This window comes from Peromyscus leucopus, chromosome 17 (assembly GCF_004664715.2).
Source record: "Peromyscus leucopus breed LL Stock chromosome 17, UCI_PerLeu_2.1, whole genome shotgun sequence".
Classification (NCBI taxonomy): domain Eukaryota; kingdom Metazoa; phylum Chordata; class Mammalia; order Rodentia; family Cricetidae; genus Peromyscus; species Peromyscus leucopus.
Genome location: NC_051077.1, coordinates 10,301,192 through 10,318,235, shown reverse-complemented (window position 1 = coordinate 10,318,235; position 17,044 = coordinate 10,301,192). Strand labels below are relative to the sequence as shown.

At 43.5% G+C, this 17,044-nt stretch overlaps 1 non-coding gene across 1 annotated transcript; it reads left to right on the top strand.

Annotated features, from left to right (window-relative positions):
- The first annotated feature begins 275 nt into the window (after window positions 1-275).
- LOC114705760 lies at window positions 276-387 on the top strand. Its single transcript, XR_003736437.1, has one exon. It is a non-coding gene; the product is annotated as a U6 spliceosomal RNA (small nuclear RNA).
- Window positions 388-17,044: the final 16,657 nt, after the last annotated feature.

The following is a 17,044-nucleotide window of genomic DNA, read 5'->3' as shown; positions in this document are numbered from 1 at the left end:
GTTTCCCTGTCTCAACGAAAACTATAAAAATACAATCCCAATCAACAATAATGTTCAAATTCATGGTTTCTTAAAATACATCTTATATGTGATTATGTATCTGTAGACTCTCTGTCCATGTGTGAGTATGGTTCGCTTGTTTGTTTGTTTGTTTACATGATACACTTAGTGCCCAATGGGCTTAGAAGTAAATGCTCATGGAAGCTAAAGCTGTTAGCTTGGCCTAACCTCATTTTGTTCATGGTAAAATTAAAGTTAAAAAAAGTAAAATGATAGTGCTCACTTTGGCAGCACATATACTAAAATTAGAACAATACAGAGAAGATTTGCATGCCCCCCACCCCAGGCAAGGATGATACACAAATGCGTGAAGATTTCCATATTTTTTTGTTATTGTATACAGCGTGAACTCATTAGAACTTTACTCATATGACCTTTCTTAATCCTCAGAGTATAAATTGTCTGAGGCTCTGAATAAAGTTGGCTATTGAATGAAAATGATGATGATGATGATGCTCGTGATAATGGCTGATAGTCCTGAATCTTTCTCTGGAGCAATTAACATGAGTTTTTTAAATTTAAAAAATTTAAATCTGCTTCTAAGGACAAGACATACATAGCCATACATTTCTGGTTCTACAACATGGTCCCTATCACTTGATGGCATACATTAAGAAATGATTGTTCCTACTCCAGGATACATTTTTTTGGACAATTGCCCTCCCTTCAAATAAGAATAACTTAAGTTGCCGGGCGGTGGTGGCACATGCCTTTAATCCCAGCACTTGGGAGGCAGAGCCAGATGGATCTCTGTGAGTTCAAGGCCAGCCTGGGCTACCAAGTGAGTTCCAGGAAAGGCGCAAAGCTACACAGAGAAACCCTGTCTCGAAAAAACCAAAAAAAAAAAAAAAAAAAAAAAAAAAAAAACCTTAAGTCTGTGCCTTTAAATGTGTTTTGTGCATAAATGGATGCATATATAAAAAGAAACACTTTTTAAAGATTTTGATGATATTTTGATCACTACGGCCTATTTAAGAACAAATAAATGAGCAAAAGTAAATGAGCAAATATAGGATAAGACCTTCCTTGTCTGCTTCACAGCTACCATGTCTGTTCATATCTAAGAAAAACAAACTTGAGTACTTTTTAACATTTAATAGTTTCTTAACTACTGAGGCCAAATCTAAAAGCTGTATTACCAGTCATGGAGCACTGTCTTTCTGAAGAGTGCATCCCACAAATGTAATGTATTTTTTCATACCCTAGCCACCCATGTTCCCTGATTAGAGGGGACTGCCAGGTACTCTGTCACCAGACTCAACGGGTTTAGAAAAAATTCCAAGATACCCAAGTGGTGTCCCGGAGCTTTGCTAGACAGTCCTATAAAATGACTCGGTAGGATTCTAGTTCTCCTTTGCTTCAGCTGATTTCTCTTACAGTGCCTCCTTCCAGGTTCTTGTTCCTTGTGCAGGAGTCTGCTGCTGCAAACGCCTGGTGACAGCTCCCTTATCCTTCTACAGGGCTCCGGTACACGGTCCAGCCGATTGTACAATTGCATTTCACCTTACTGAACAAAACTTACGTTATTCTTGATATTAAAAAGTTGTCCTCCCCAACTTGGACTCTTAATGTTCCCCACGGTGTTGTACAGAGAGTCCCCTCCCTCACATAGCTCAACCTCAAAAATACATGTCACCACCAAATGGCTGTCTCACGCTCTGGATCTTTGCATCTGCTGCGGTTCATTGTGGCCCCTTCTCCTAGGCACTCCGACTTCTGCCTTTTCCACATCGCCCTTCTTATCGGCTCTAAGCAATTAGGAGAGATCTACACCCCTGAGCCCCTAAAAGCATGCTGCTTTTACACCAACAAATCCAAACTGGTTTGAGGATGGGGCCTAAAGACACAAAAAAAACCAGGCAGAAAAATTGATAGTGAACCTCCTCCAGTGGACACTTTTGGTTCCGGCTCACTCTGGCGCCTCTCCTGGGTCACTCATTTCCTCTTTATTATCCTTATACTTACATTTTTACCATCTCCTTTAATTTTTTTTCTTATTAGACCCTTAAATGTTCCTTGTAAGCTCTGCTAGTGTCTCTCCCCCTGCAACAGCTCCATTAGTTCCTGATACATCAAGTAGAAGACGTTTGGGTTGCTGTGTGTGTCGGAGCTCTGGCTGCAAGGAATTTTCAGCGCGTTCCCCCCAGATCAGATACAGTTCCTTACATTAGCCCTCTGTTTTTGCGCTCTCCCTTCCTTCAGTACGCTGCAGCCCCTGTTGCTTCTGGTAACTTAACTTTGGTGGAACTAGTCACCGTGGATCCACAATCCTCTCAAGCCACACCTTTATATAAAACTGAGCCATCCCCCACCCCTCCACCTTCCTGGGCAACCTCTCTGTTTCACTCTGTATGTAAAGCATCTGTTTCCAGCACTCTAACAACTATTTTCCCAAAGTTCCTCTAGGTCCTAGAGTCTGGGAGCACATGACAACCACCAGAGCATCCACAGCAGCTGATCAAGTCAAAACTCTCCTCCAACCCAACCCATGTCCTTTACATCCTGGGGACAAAGTCTGAAGGTCCCCTCTCCCCCATCATCCCTCTTCCACAGGAAGTAGCCAACAAAGGAATAATTGTCCCTTTCTCTTTTATCTGTCCTTGGCGCCTGGAATGAAGGGTGAATGACCTGAGAGCCTCAGGTGGACTGAGGAGCTGGGGACAGAATAGTTGACTGGACTGATAACAGCGGTGGAAGCCTCTGATAAGAAGACCCACATACCAACCCTGCTGGTGTTTCCAGACTGCCAGGGGACTGACCTGCAGATGGAATTTTCCATCCCCAAAGTTCCCCTTTCTCCATCCCATCAAGTCCCACCACCCCCACTCCACATATGCCTGCTTCAGGGAGAGACTGGAGCCTTCCACTGTTCTGATTAAGGAACAATCCTGTGTCTGGAGATGCCTGTCTTTATCTCATTTCCACGGGACCTCCGTCAGTCCCTAGCTAACAAAAATAGTTTGCTTGCTTACTTACTTACTTACTTACTTACAAATACAAATCTAAATCTGAAACATAAACCTAAATCCGTAGAATTGAATACAACTTGGAGTACCAGATGGGTTTTAAAAATATTCCTCTGAAACAAATCTCTCAAACAAGTTCTTGAGTGTAAAGAAGAGAAAACAATTCTTTAAACATTCAGCAAAGAATTTTTTTTTAAGGAGGCTATATAACACCATGTCATATTCTAACTAAAATCCCAACCTTAAATTGTGACCAATATTATAGTCGGGCAGGGCAGGGTGCTCTTCATGTACAAAATCAATAGAAAGATGTTCTAGGACTTGAAAAAAAAAATCTTAGAAAGTTTGAAACTGTGATGTTAACCCACAAATCTTGAGTGAAGGTTTTCCAAACCAAAAGGACTTACTAAGCCATTATAGATGCTAGCCAGAAAAGAATATGGTCCTAGAACTGTTACCAGTGGGCTAAGGGGTCCTTTGTTCTACTGGAAGAGGTATTCAACAGCAGAGAATGTGCAGGCCCTTTTCGAGTTAGCAACTATCTATCCCCTTTTGCCTTCCAGCAATGGGAGCTAAGAGCCCCACAGCCCTCCATTGCTACCACTCTTGGCCCAGTCCAAAGAGAAAGCCTGGATTGACGAAACAAAACCATCCAAAATAGGTCTGACCCACAAAGGCAATGGTTCCCAACCTTCCTAATGCTGCGAGCGACCCTTTAATACAGTTCCTCATGTTGTGGTGACCTCCCAGATCATGAAATTATTTTTGTTAATACTTCCTAACTCTCATTTTGCTACTGATATGAATCACAATGGAAATACCTGTGCTTTCCAGAGGTTTCTTAGGCAACCTCTGCGAAAGGCTCCTTCCACCCCCAAAGGGGCTGAGACCCACACCTTAAGAACTGCTGCACTAAGGGGAGAAGTGTGCCACCTGTATACACAAAGGTGGCCTGTACACTAAGTGTCCTTCCTGCTAACTATAGACTTGCTGTGTTTTACCCCAGTTTGGGAAAGCTACAGACTCATTCGTCTGGGTGTTGCCGATAATGGGTAAGATTGTTCCTGAACTTGAATGGAGAGATCTGAAACTTTTGCACAGGGCAGGGTCATCTAAAGAGGCCGTGGGATAGTTGGAGCTATCATGTTGTCACGGAGAAGGAAGGAAAACTAAAGGGAGAGAAGGAAGAAAGGAAGGTAGGAAGGAGGGAGGGAGGGAGGGAGAAATGGAAGAAAGGAAGGAAAGAAAGAAGGAAGGAATCACTTTTGTTTTGTAGGATTAGGTCCTTCTGCCTCAGGATGACTTTCACAACCACCAATAAGAATTCTAGAAAGAAGCTGGGCGGTGGTGGCGCACGCCTTTAATCCCAGCACTTGGGAGGCAGAGCCAGGCGGATCTCTGTGAGTTCGAGGCCAGCCTGGGCTACCAAGTGAGCCCCAGGAAAGGCACAAAGCTACACAGAGAAACCCTGTCTCGAAAAGCCAAAAAAGAAAAAAAAAGAATTCTAGAAAGAAATGGAAAATGGGCTGGAGAGATAGCTCAGAGGTTAAGAGCACTGGCTGTTCTTCCTGAGGTCCTGAGTTCAATTCCCAGCAACCACATGGTGGCTCACTGTAATGAGGTCTGATGCCTTCTTCTGGCATGTAGGCATACATGCAGATAGAACACTGTACTAAATAAATAAATCTTTTAAAAAAAGAAATGGAAAATAAAGGTTTTATGTGGTGGCACACCTGTATCTCCACACGTGTGATGCTGAGGCAAGAGAGTCTGTGCAAGTTTGACGCCAACAACAACAACCAAAAGCAGGAAATAAATCCATGAGGTACAAGCATTTAACAAAATCTTGAGGAAGGTAAACAACTTACATCAAACCCATGTTAGTCACCCAAAGCAGGGTAGGAAATGTTTAAAGATAGGAACACAGTCATAAGTACTCCTGTCTGGGTTGGTTAGGGTTAATAGTCCAAAAAGTTCACTCATACTCTGGAGTTGCCTCTGATGTCCTAAGTCAAAGTGTCAACACGTGTTCAGGGAGGTTGGGTGGTCTTTTGTTTGGCTGGTCATGCCATCATTTGGATCTCCCATGTTCCCCAGAGGCTTATGTGTCGGAGGTTTGGTCCCTGGTTTGGAGGTGTTACGAGATGATAGAACTTTCAGAAAGCGGGGCATAGTGGAAGGAAGTTAAGTAATTGGGGACTTGCCCTTGGAGGCGGATGGGGACTCCAGTCCCTCCCTCGTTTCTCTCTGCATTTTTGCCACCGAGAGATAAAACAGGTTCCTTCAAAGACAGAAATCCCTGAAGCTGAGGAAACCTTGACTTGATTTGACATTGTCAGGTATCTTGTCAGCCCCAGGAAGCTAACACAGCACCCCTCTGTTGACCGGTAATCTCCCACACCCGCACCTCACCCCACAACTGGCATTCTCAGATTAATGCAATTAAATTTAGAATGTTTCAGAAAACTTATCAATAATTTTTTTCCCTTAGGGAAGAATGAACCGATGGCAGTGAGATCTAGAAAACCACACTCAAGAGATCATCACAAACAATTCAGGAATGCAGAGGCCGATGCTGAGCAGACTCTAATTGGCATGGGAAGTGGAAAAGTGTAATGAATGAAATCTACAGAGGATGAGTTTTGGAGAGACTGAGACGTAGGGATTCAGTCTGGGAATGTAGCTCAGTCCGTAGAGTGCTTGCCTAGCATGCAGGAGGTCCTAGGTTCTAGCCCACCATCATAAAATGGGATGTGGTGGGGCACACTTGTGGTCCCAACACTCTGGAAGTAGAATCAAGAAGACCACAAACTCAAGGTTATCCTCAGTGAGTTCAAGGGCAGTCCAGGTTACAGGAGATCTTGTTTCAAAGAGGAAAGAACAAGGAAGCAAGCAAGCAAAGCTAATAATTTCCTCATCTCCCAAGAAGAAAAACACTAGATGGGATCGGAAATGGAACTGTACTAACTTCACCTTTTCATTAGCTCTCCTTGTCCCGTCCCGGTCCCGTGTGTCGTCCCGCCCCCCCCTCCGCGCCCCCCACCCCACCCCACGCCGCTTCTTCTCTAACTTATCTTTTAACTTTTCTTTTAATGGGAATAATGCATTTTACTATGAAAAAAATCATTGAAATTTTTGAAAATTTACTTTGGTGTGCTTCATTTTCATTTTTAAAAATTCTGTCAAGTGAAAAAGAAAAATTAAATTATATACTTTTCATTTAAAATGACATCTAGGCTGAGCACTGTAAGGCACACCTAAAATGGCAGTAGTCTGTTGTAGAATATTATTTTAAGATGTGTCACATTTGTTAATACTGTGAAACATTTGTTTAATGATGCAAAGATCATTTGTTTAATGTTGCATTCTTTTATGCTGCATTTGTTTACCTCTGTGAAGCTGTGTTACAGTGCCTGTCTAAAACAGCTGATGGTCTCATAAAGAACTGAACAGCAAATAGTGAGGCAGGAAAAAGGATAGGCGGGGCTGGCAGGCAGAGAGAATAGATAGAAGGAGAAAGTGAGAGAAGGCGGAGCAAGAAAAGGAGAGGAGGACTCTAGGGATCAGTCACCCAGCCACCCAGCCACCCAGCCAGCCATGGAGTAAGAAGTAGGGAAAGGTATACAGAATAAAGAAAAATAAAAGCCCAGAGGCAAAAGACAGATGGGATAATTTAAGTTGAAAAAAAATCTGGCTAGAACCAAGTCAAGCTAAGGCTGGGTATTCATAAGAAATAACAAGCTTCCGTGTGTGATTTATTTGGGAGCTGGGTGGTGGGGACCCCCAAAAGAGCTAAAAGCAAAAGAGTAAAGAAAACAACCATTAATAGTAGTCAGTAGGCTGAACCAGGAAAATCACAAGCTCAGTGCCAGCCTTGACTATATAATGAGACCCTGTCCAGAAAATAAAAGCAACATCTGTACTTAACCTTACTCTAATAATTTGTGTGTGTGCATGTGAGTGTTCTTGTGTGTGCATCTGCACTCTTGAGTGTGTGTGTGTGTGTGTGTGTGTGTGTGTGTGTGTGTGTACGTACCATATATGGATTTAATATTCACCCAAAGGTAATAATTGCTGGAATTTGGGGTTTTTCATCTCTGAAATTTGTTGTATCTTTTTGTTTGCTTTGTTTAATTTTTGAGACTGGATCTCCGGGAACCCAGACTGACCTCGAGCTCACTTTGTAGAGGTCAAAGTTGGCCTTGAATTTTTGATCTACTACCTCTGCCTCCTGAGGGCGGGGATTCCAGGTATGAGCCACGGCACCCAGCTTCACTTTCTTGACAGGTCTTACATAATTTGCGTTCTGAGCAAGCCATGAGGAGCAAGCCGGTAAGCAGCACTCCTCCATGGCCTCTGTGTCAGTTCCTGCCTCCAGGTGGCCCTCTCCTCTTCTTCTAAATTGCTTTTGGTCATGGTCTTTATAGAAATCTAATTAAGACAGTGTCATGCCTAAGACTCCTAATCTAAGGTCACAGAGACTCCTACTGTTTACTCAGCACAGTTTCAGTTTTTAAAAATTATTTATTTTATGTGTATGTGACCAGCTGCCTCGGGCTCCTGCTACTGTGACTTTCCCACTGCGATGAACTATGATCCACACTAAGTCCTTTCTACCTTAAGTTGTGTTCATCAGGTATTTTGTAGCAGCAACAAGAGAAGTAACTAATATACCACTAAGCCACACCCCTGGCTATTTTGATTTATTTGGGGCTTTTAAAACAAGGTCTCACTCTACAGTCTGGCTGACCTATACTGCTCAATCCTTCCGTCTTTGCCTCCCAGAACTGGGATTACTGGTGTGTGCCCTACCACATTTTAGTTTTATTTTTAATAGAAGCCATATGGTGTATGGCTTACAAAAATAAAACAGCACAATAGTCAGGCACAGTGGCATGAGCCTATAATCCCAGCTACTTGGGAGGCTGAACTAGGAGGATCTCAAGTTCCAAGCCAGCCTAAGGCACAGAGTGAGCAAGGCAAACCTGAGTGTTTAGTGAGACCTTGTCTCAAGAACAAACGAAACAAAGCTACAAGCAAGCAAGCCACAATAAAAACCCAGCACAATGGTACCATTCAGGACATAGACCTACAGCATTTAGGACTGGGCTCGTGGATGCACTGTCTAGCAGAGAGCTGTAAAGAGCATAGTTTTAAAAAATGCCTTTTAGACATATAAGAATAGCTTAGTCAGGAACTCCACTGCACCCAAGGCTGCACCTGATAACCAGAACCCAGTGACTGAATCACTCACTCAAGATAACCGGACACAGTCCCAGAACCCATGACGCCCACTGGACAGTATATAAGCAGAGACCAAGAGCAATGCTCTGCTCTGCACATCTGGAGAGATGTCACCTTGATCTGCCCTGTAGCTGGAGAGTACCCCCCAGGATCCCCACTCTTGAACCAGAGACCACCATGATAGACTAGCCCCCATCTTCTGCTAAGATACCTCACACAGGTGAGCATCCTTGGAGAGGCTTAGGACTGTAGTTAGGAATTTAGAGTGTGAATCTTGTGTGACGACCCCCAGCATAATAAATGCTAGGATGCTTGTCTACCTTCTTGCTCTCGGCAGCACTCACATGTAGACTTCCCACCTGGAGCTATGCTTGGCCTGGACACAGCAGTTTCACACTACAAGAAGAGCTGGCTGCCTTGCACGGCTGTACGTGTTTATAGGGGAGAGGAAGAGAGGAAGGATGGGAAATGCGTCAACTGGGGAGGAGCAGGAACTTCCTGGGGGGAAAAAATGGGCAGTTTCACAGCTGAGCTTGTGTGATCACCAGAAACCACTAGATCTATTGAGCTAACTCAGACTTGCTCAGCCATCCCTTTGATGCAAAAGTGTGGAGGTGGAGAGAAGCAAGCTCCAGGCCCACCCTCCTTCTGTCTCACAGAAATAAGCAAAGACTGATTCTCTACACTACCCCAGCCCCTGTGTCCCACAGGCAAGCAACCGCGTGTATCTCTTTCAGTAATTTATTCTGGGATTATACTTTTATATTGGTGTGTGTGTGTGTGTGTGTGTGTGTGTGTGTGTGTGTGTGTGTGTGTGTAGCAGGAATCTTAAAGGTTCTTATTAATAAAATCAAACCTGAGGCCAGTTATTGGGGTGAATACTGGAAGGTCAGAGAGACAGAACAAGCCACAGCTATCTCACCTCACCAGTTCCTCAGCTGGTCCTGTTTCCTCAGACTGGAAGCCTCTGAGTCCTCATCCAGAATGAATCTCAGCTGAACTGTGTTGCTCCAAAGCCTGAAAGCTTAACCAGCCAAAATGCTTAACCAGCCAAATGCTTCTAGTTTCTGGTCCTCATGCCTTATATATCTTTCTGCTTTCTACCACCACTCCCTGGGATTAAAGGCTGGCTTTCTGGGATTAAAGGCGTGTGTCACCATGCCTGGCCGTTTCCAATGTGGCCTTGAACTCACAGAGATCCAGAGGGATTTCTATCTCTGGAATGCTAGGATTAAAGGTGTGAGTGCCACCATTTTCTAGCCTTTGTATCTAGTGGCTGTCTGTTCTCAGACCCCAGATAAATTTATTAGAGTACACAATATTTTGGGGAACACAATACCACCGTGTGTGTGTGTGTGTGTGTGTGTGTGTGTGTGTGTGTGTGTGTGTATGAGTATGGGCGAAATATTGGTGATGGAACCAGGGCCTTGTACATGCTAGACAACTGGTCTATCACTGAACTACAGCCACAACCCTGTTATTCTATCTTGACTCATCTTTTCTTCCCTGACTTGGTGGGTTTTCAATGACACAGAGCAAAGGTTGAACACTCTTAGCCTTCCCAATCCTTCTTCCCTGTCTCTGTACGTCATGACTGAGGCCAAGTAATCTTTTGTATCCATCCCTCTATTCACTGAGTACTAAGCGGAGAACACTATTTCCCAGGCATTATCGCAGGTGCTGGAGATTCATTAGTAATTAAGCAAAGCTCCCATTATAGCTAACACATGCTCATAATGAGCCAGGTAGCTTGGTGGTGACATTTCTTTCTCTATTACATTTATATTACTTATTTCTATATTATGTTTTGCTGTTCCGTATCAGTTCTGTTGTTTGCTCAGTTGTTATTGTGCCCACAACAGGACTGTGTGGCTTCTCTTTACTGTTTCGCATTAGGTCAAATGCACAAGATATCAGTCAGTTCTTCTTTTCTCCTTTTTCTCTCTCATTTAAAAATTCATGTGCATCACCAGACATCAGGACTCCTGGAACACGGAGGCAGCTAGATCTCTGTCAGTTCAAGGCCAGCCTGGTCTACATAGCGAGTTGTAGGCCGGCAATGCTGGGTGTGGTGACACACACCTTTAGTCCCAGCACTTGAGAGGCAGTTGGGTCACTATGAGTTTGAAGCCAAACCTGGTCAACATAGCAAGTTCCAGACCATCCAAAGCTACACAGTGAGACTCTGTCTCAAGATATTAACAATAAAAAGGAACCCAACCACCCAAAACAAACAAACAACAAACAACAAACAAACAAAAAATCCACGTAGGTTTTAGACACATCCTTTTCTATGTTTTTTTTCATTTGTTGACCTGCGCACGCAGTGATTTCTTCCAATTTAGATGCTAATTACTTTCTCTTCATCATTAGGAAATCTCTTAGACTTTAAAACATAGCTTCCTTCCATGCATTTTCTCTTTTATCAATAGATATTCCTGGTAGTAAAATAGTAGAGTCTGCATTGGTCTTCTGTGTTCTAACTGGATTTTGATTGTTGTTGCTGTTTGTTTTTTATTTTTTTTACCCCCACCCCATTTCTGAAGACTTCCTAGGCTTAACCTCTGAAAATTTTCTTATTCCTTGTTATTCTCTTTTCATATTATTTTGTTCTCATCCATAATATTTCGCCATATCTTAAAGGATGATATCTAACTGTATTTCCCATTTCTTCTGTTATAATGGACCATTCTGATTTTCTTTTTCTTGAGTTACTATTTGTAATTTATGTTCTACTTGGAAAAGAGCTTTAGATTTATTTCCATAGAACCCTATGAAGAAAACGTTTATTTTCAAGTCTTTTGTATAGCTGTGGTTATATGATTCATATTCATTTACATTAATTCCAACTTTTGTTCATTTCATTTTCTCCTCTTCTACTTTTCTTTTTCTCCAGTTTAGTGAATAAATACTTAGCTCCTTGTACCCTTATCATGAGATTTTAATGAAGTATGGAGTTGGGGTTGGGGGTGCTATATCAGTATATTAATATGGAAGATATTACTAAGCTAAGAATAGTCATTAAGGCTAATCAGCTAAGTACAAAATGTTCCTTCGTCACTTCCTACTTTCTTGTATCTATTTATATGTGTGCTGAAATGTGGATAGAATTGAAATCAGTGGGGAGTTGGCAGCTGTGGGTAGAAATGAAAACATACTTGTAGAGATAAAGAACGAAAGAGGTAACTTCGGCATTGATCTGTCTATGTGGTCAGGCTCCTCAGAAAATTCTGCCAGATGACAGCATGCAAAGATGGCTATTTGACAGACAGGAACAATTAAGGGGTGGACATTTAAAACTGAGTGGAAGGGGACCACATTCCACTCTCGCATGCAATTAGTGCTATAGCCATTCACTGATAACCCAGCAATAATACTGGGAATTATTTTACTAGAATATGTCCAAATGCTTCCCTCAGAGGGTCTCCAAGCTCCAAGAAAAGGCCACTGAAGTTATCACAGTTTCTGAAATCTCATCTTGTATTTTTATTTTTCATAATGTCCTGTGATCTTAATTGATGAGGGTTTTTTGAGGGGGATAATTATATATGCTTTTAAACAAAAAATTCTAATAGTTCTCCAAATTTCAATTTGTTTTTTTTTTCCCTCATAAACCTGGAGAAAATTGGGGCTTCAGATCAGAATCCTATTTTTTTCCCAACACGATTAGAAAAAAAATTCAAACATACCAAAAATGTGAAAGAAATGTAGGTACCCATATACTAACCACCTGAATTCTAGAGTCAGAATTTTAGCTTTATCAGCTAGAAGCCACATTTCCCTAAGCTTATGAGTGACATTGAATGGAGTTAATGTTCCACCGTAATTACACAGAAGAATTCTCTGTGCTTCATGAGAGTTCTGTACTATGGCCAATTCCCCAATTGCTTTCAAACAAGTCAACACAAGCCAGCTATTAGCTGGGTGGAGGAGCTTCCAGAGATGTCTTCCCAGCTTAAAGAAACAAGTTTCAAAGTCATCTGGCTTGCTTCCTAAACACACCTACAGCTTTTGACTCTGAGAAGCCGGTGATAGCCACAGCATAAACTTAGAGCCTTCTTGGCTGGGAACATGGGAGCAAACTGCCACTATTCTGTCCCTGAAAAGGGACCTAGACTATGCGAGAGAGGAAGTGGTAACTGGTGTGGACTTCCTCTCAACATCAATTTTTCTACTCCAGGTTTACAGGCAACTGTCAGCCTGGATAATGCACGTTCTCTCCACATTTGCACAACCTTCTCTGCTTTCCAGAGCCTTAAAACGTTGTAAAGGCTAATGCAATTCCTCTCTTTAAAATAATTAGTGTGTGTGTGTGTGTGTGTGTGTGTGTGTGTGTGTGTGTATGTGTGTGCTTGAGTGCGTTGCGTGTATACAGGAGCACCCAGGAGTCAGAAGAGGGGATTCAGTCCCCTAGAACTGGAATTACAGGTGGTTGTGAACCACACCGGCTGGGTGTTAGGAATCATACCCGAGTGCTCTGCAAGAACAGAAAAGTGCTCTTAACTACTAAGCCATCACCCCAGCCCCAATTCTTTCAAACATAAGGACAACAGTGGCAGTCACCTCTGTAAGCCAGTTCCAGCTGTGGTATGTGATGTCTGAGGGCTGACTGCACAGAGTTTGGGTTTTCAGACGCGAGTTCAAACCCACACTGTAGCTGCCTTAGCTGTGTGAAATACAGCCATTAGAGAATGTAACTGTCTCTTCCCTTGTAAAATAGGAAAAGTTTTATAGATGAAATAACACCCATCAAATTCTTAATGGAGTGCTCAATGAGGGACACAAGTGTTCAGTTGATGAAACTCAAAATCAATGTTCATTAATTGCTAAGGATAGTATTATTTTTGAATTCTCTGATTTCTTTTCAAGCTCTTGTACATGTATCTATTTGTATGTTGAGCCTATTCCTTCTACCCTCCCCTTGTCTACCTCTTTGGCCTCCTATGGGTCACCTTTGTCACCCCAAGGAAATGACTTTCATCTGTGTAGAAAGATCATCTGTGACATTGGAATTCAAGCGTTCATTATTTGGGCTGGCAAGGTGGCTTCGTGGTTGGAGGCGCTTGTGTGCAGACCTGGGGGGGGGGGGGCCTGAGTTTCACTCCCAGATCCCAGGAGGTGGCACTGACTTAGGAGTGACTGACTCCTAAGAGTTGTCCTCTAACCTCCACATGTGTTGTGGAGGCGTGTGTGCGCACACACAGATAGTCAAATACATTTTTACCTTTATTATTTTTTATTTTGATTAGATCCCTTCCCCTCCCCCAGATCCTCCCCACCCCACCCAACCTCAAGTTCTTTCTCTCTTTCTTGAATTCTTTAAAAGTTAATTATTCCAACGATGATATACCATTTTGGAGTGAGAAAATGTAATGTCTGTATCTGCTTGATTTAGGGTCCCTGTGGTTACTTTGATATTACAATAGATAGTGGTGCTATAGTTAAGATCTGAGACCCTCCCCCCCCAAAAAAAAAAGCCTATGTGTTGAAGATTGATCCCCAGTTCACAATGCTGTTGGTGGCTGAACCTTTAGGAAGAGGGACCTACTGGAAGACAGCAGAACATCGGAAGTGTGTATTTGAAAGGGGTGTTGGAAGGTAGACCCCCATCCTAGCTCTGTCTTTGCTTCTCACTGAAAGGAAAATGGCCAAAGTAGTGGCTCATCCACCATACTCTGATAGGTTTGGCCACAAACCCAAAACCAAGAGACCATGGACCCAAACCTTTGAGACAATCCTTCCCTGCTTACAAACTGTCTCTAGAACTTCGCTGGTCAAAGAACGCTGTTGTGGCTGGATTATACAATGTGCTCCTCAAATGACCCAGGTCTCCTTCCACACCCTACAAGCTGAGAGGACAGGCAGGATTTGCTGTTTGGTTTGCCTTTATGACTACCTTTACTGTCTGTGGGCTGATGGTATGAATGTATGCTTGCACATTTTAAAACACATTAAAGTATTAAATAAACGTCCAGAAGCCCTCAAGTGTTCCAAACCCCATTAGACAGAGAGTATTCAAATAGATGCAGCTTTATTATAAGTTCCTTGTTTAAACTTTTGCTTTTGTTTCTACAGATAATGCCTAGTACACACGGCAAAACCGAAAGCGGCAGGCTGTGCGGAGAGTTTTTATTTCCCCAACTCCAACCGCTGGTCTCACAGCTGCCCCAGCAACCACTTCCTGAAATGCAAACACAAACTCTTGCACACACTGTCCCATACCATACAGACTGATGATGGAGTACTCGGGAAAGCTCCACACCTTCGGTTCGCCCCCAGGGACCGGCTCTCACGGTGGAGAGACTAGCTCTGGCAACTTCTAGTCTCTCTACGGTGGCCCCTTTCTGCTTTTCCTCCGGTGACGTAATTCTGTGTGGCTTTCCTGAGCCTGCTCGCCCAGTCCTTAGCAAGGACCTGCAGAGTCGCTGCTAGCAGAGCGAATGGGAAGCAGGTGTCCGGCGCCATCGGAGGGCAGGCCCGCGTGGGAGCCGCCTGTCCTCACAGCGCATCCCAGGTGACTCTGGCCCGACCCGCCTCCCCTGGACCGAGGCGTTTAGAAGCACCTTAGAAACTGCACCACCCGTCAGCTGGCTTCAAAACAAAGAGTCCTTTCAGCCGCTTCAGATGCTGGCTCGTCGCCATGGCAACCGTCCTCCGCCTGCCTCTCTCCCCTCCCCTCCGCCGGGCGCCCCGCAGCTGCGTGGGTGGAGGCGCCGCTTTGTCCCCGGGGGCCGGCTTTATTTCCCGCCTTTGTGGTGGACCAGAGAGGAGTCACCCCCGGGAATTCACTGTAGAAATGCCAAGTTTCTTTTCAACCATCCTGGTTGGGTCCAGGAGAGTCCGTCCCCCTCAGGCCCAGCAGCGCCACCTTCCGTGGCGAAGAGGGCACTGCCCGGTCCGCCGCTGCGCAAAAAGCAATATGGGTTCTGGCCATTGTCACTTTTCTAGTGGCGCTCAACATTTGAGCAGCGAGAGCTGTCTTGGCTGAAAAGACAGAATGGTTATGTAAACAATTAGGGCGTGTTTTCTGTTTGTTTTTTCCCCTCCAAGATGCTAATTTTAAATGATTATGCATTTTCAACATTTTTGTATTAACTTTGATGACGTCCTTAATATTTACTTTCTCCTTTCTCTGGAGGAACTTTTTTAAACATTAAAAATTAAAGGAGCCAGAAATCAATCTTTGGCTGCCATGTGAATTTGGGAGTTTGGGGGTCCTTCTAGGTCGACGCGTCTATAAGCTGTCTGAGGAGTTATAGAATGGGGACAGATGGGGCTTACAAGATCTGTCTGGAAATCAAAAAATAAAAAAAAAGGAGTGCAGCCTGAGAGCAAAAGATCAAGAGAGAGAAGGCAGAACAGTGTGCAGAGAAAAATAGACCGGTGTCCATGTGCAGGGGAATATAGCGCTACATATTATAAGTTATGTAAAGTCACATTTAGGCATCTGTGGGAGTGGTCACAGTTTTCCTAACGTCGTATTTCATAAAGGTAGATACTGGAAGAAGAGTCTGAGGCAGCTGCATCATATTTCATTGAATCAATTTTTAATGTAACTTGAAAGCCATTGCCAAATGGATAAAAAGGCTATCTGAAACACCCGGGGAATGCCGAGAGAGCCACGCACAGAAGAGAAGTCCAGCCGGTGACAGAGGGAAGTTTTTCTGCTCTCGGTTCGCAACTACAGAAAACCACATTTGATGAACAGGAAGCAGCTGGGTCTGGCACACAGCAGACATGTGTTTGCAAAGCAGAGGTTTGGGTTTTCCTTCTGAGAGCAATCTTTATCTAAATAACTACTTAGAAAACAGTATGTTACTTGCAAACCTTTTTTTGTTTTGTTTTGTTTTGAGTCCAGGCTTTTTCCTTCCCTCAGGAAATCTTTTCATTTGATGAATATTTCTTCTCTAATTTCAAACGGAGTTATGAGGCAATGTCACAAATTGCTCTTTTTATTATTTAGCTTTGAAATTATTTTTTTAATTTTCTTTTACAATCCCCCCCCCCCCCCCCCCGCACTCCCACTCCGCCCCGAGGCAGAGTGGGTAGCTCAAGCCTTTAATCCTAGCACTCAAGAGGCAGAGTGAAGCAGTTCAAGTTTAAGGTTAGCCTGGTCTACATAGTGACTTTCAGGCTAGCCAGCTGCCCAGAGAAACTCTGTCTCAAAAAATAAAACAAAAGGAAAAATCTTTTTTTTTTTTTTTTTTTTTTTTTTTTCACGTACGAAAATATGTGTTTGCATTCGTGCATGGAAGCCCCTTGTAGGAGTCGGAAGACAATTTTGAATGTCACTCCTCGCCTTTCACCTTGTTTGAGAAGGGGCCTCTGTTGTTTTGCTTTTTGTTGTTTTTGTTTTGTTACTGCCAGAGACCTTCTGGAGACGTGTCCAGGTTGGCATTGCCATCATCACTACAGCTTGCCATTTTATCTTACAATGTGCCCAGCATTGCCGCAAACCCCTGTCACACCTCATCTCACCGAATGCCTTATTTTAGTGTAATTGAAGGTAAAATTTTTTCCTCTGACCTCTGCTTCACACCTTTCCGAGTCACAGTGACCCGGGTCACTTTAAATGTAAAGTCCTTTCAAAAGATCTTTAACACACCTTTATTTTACGATCGGGGAACTGGGATTCTGAAAGGAGAAGTGCTGGTCCCTGCCTCTTCTCTTCCCCTCCCTCCCCTGTTCTCCTTTCTCCCCCCCCCCCCCCCCCCCCCCGCACTTCTTTCTGGCTGGCTTGGAACTCCCTGTGTAGCCTAGGCTGGCCTCGAACT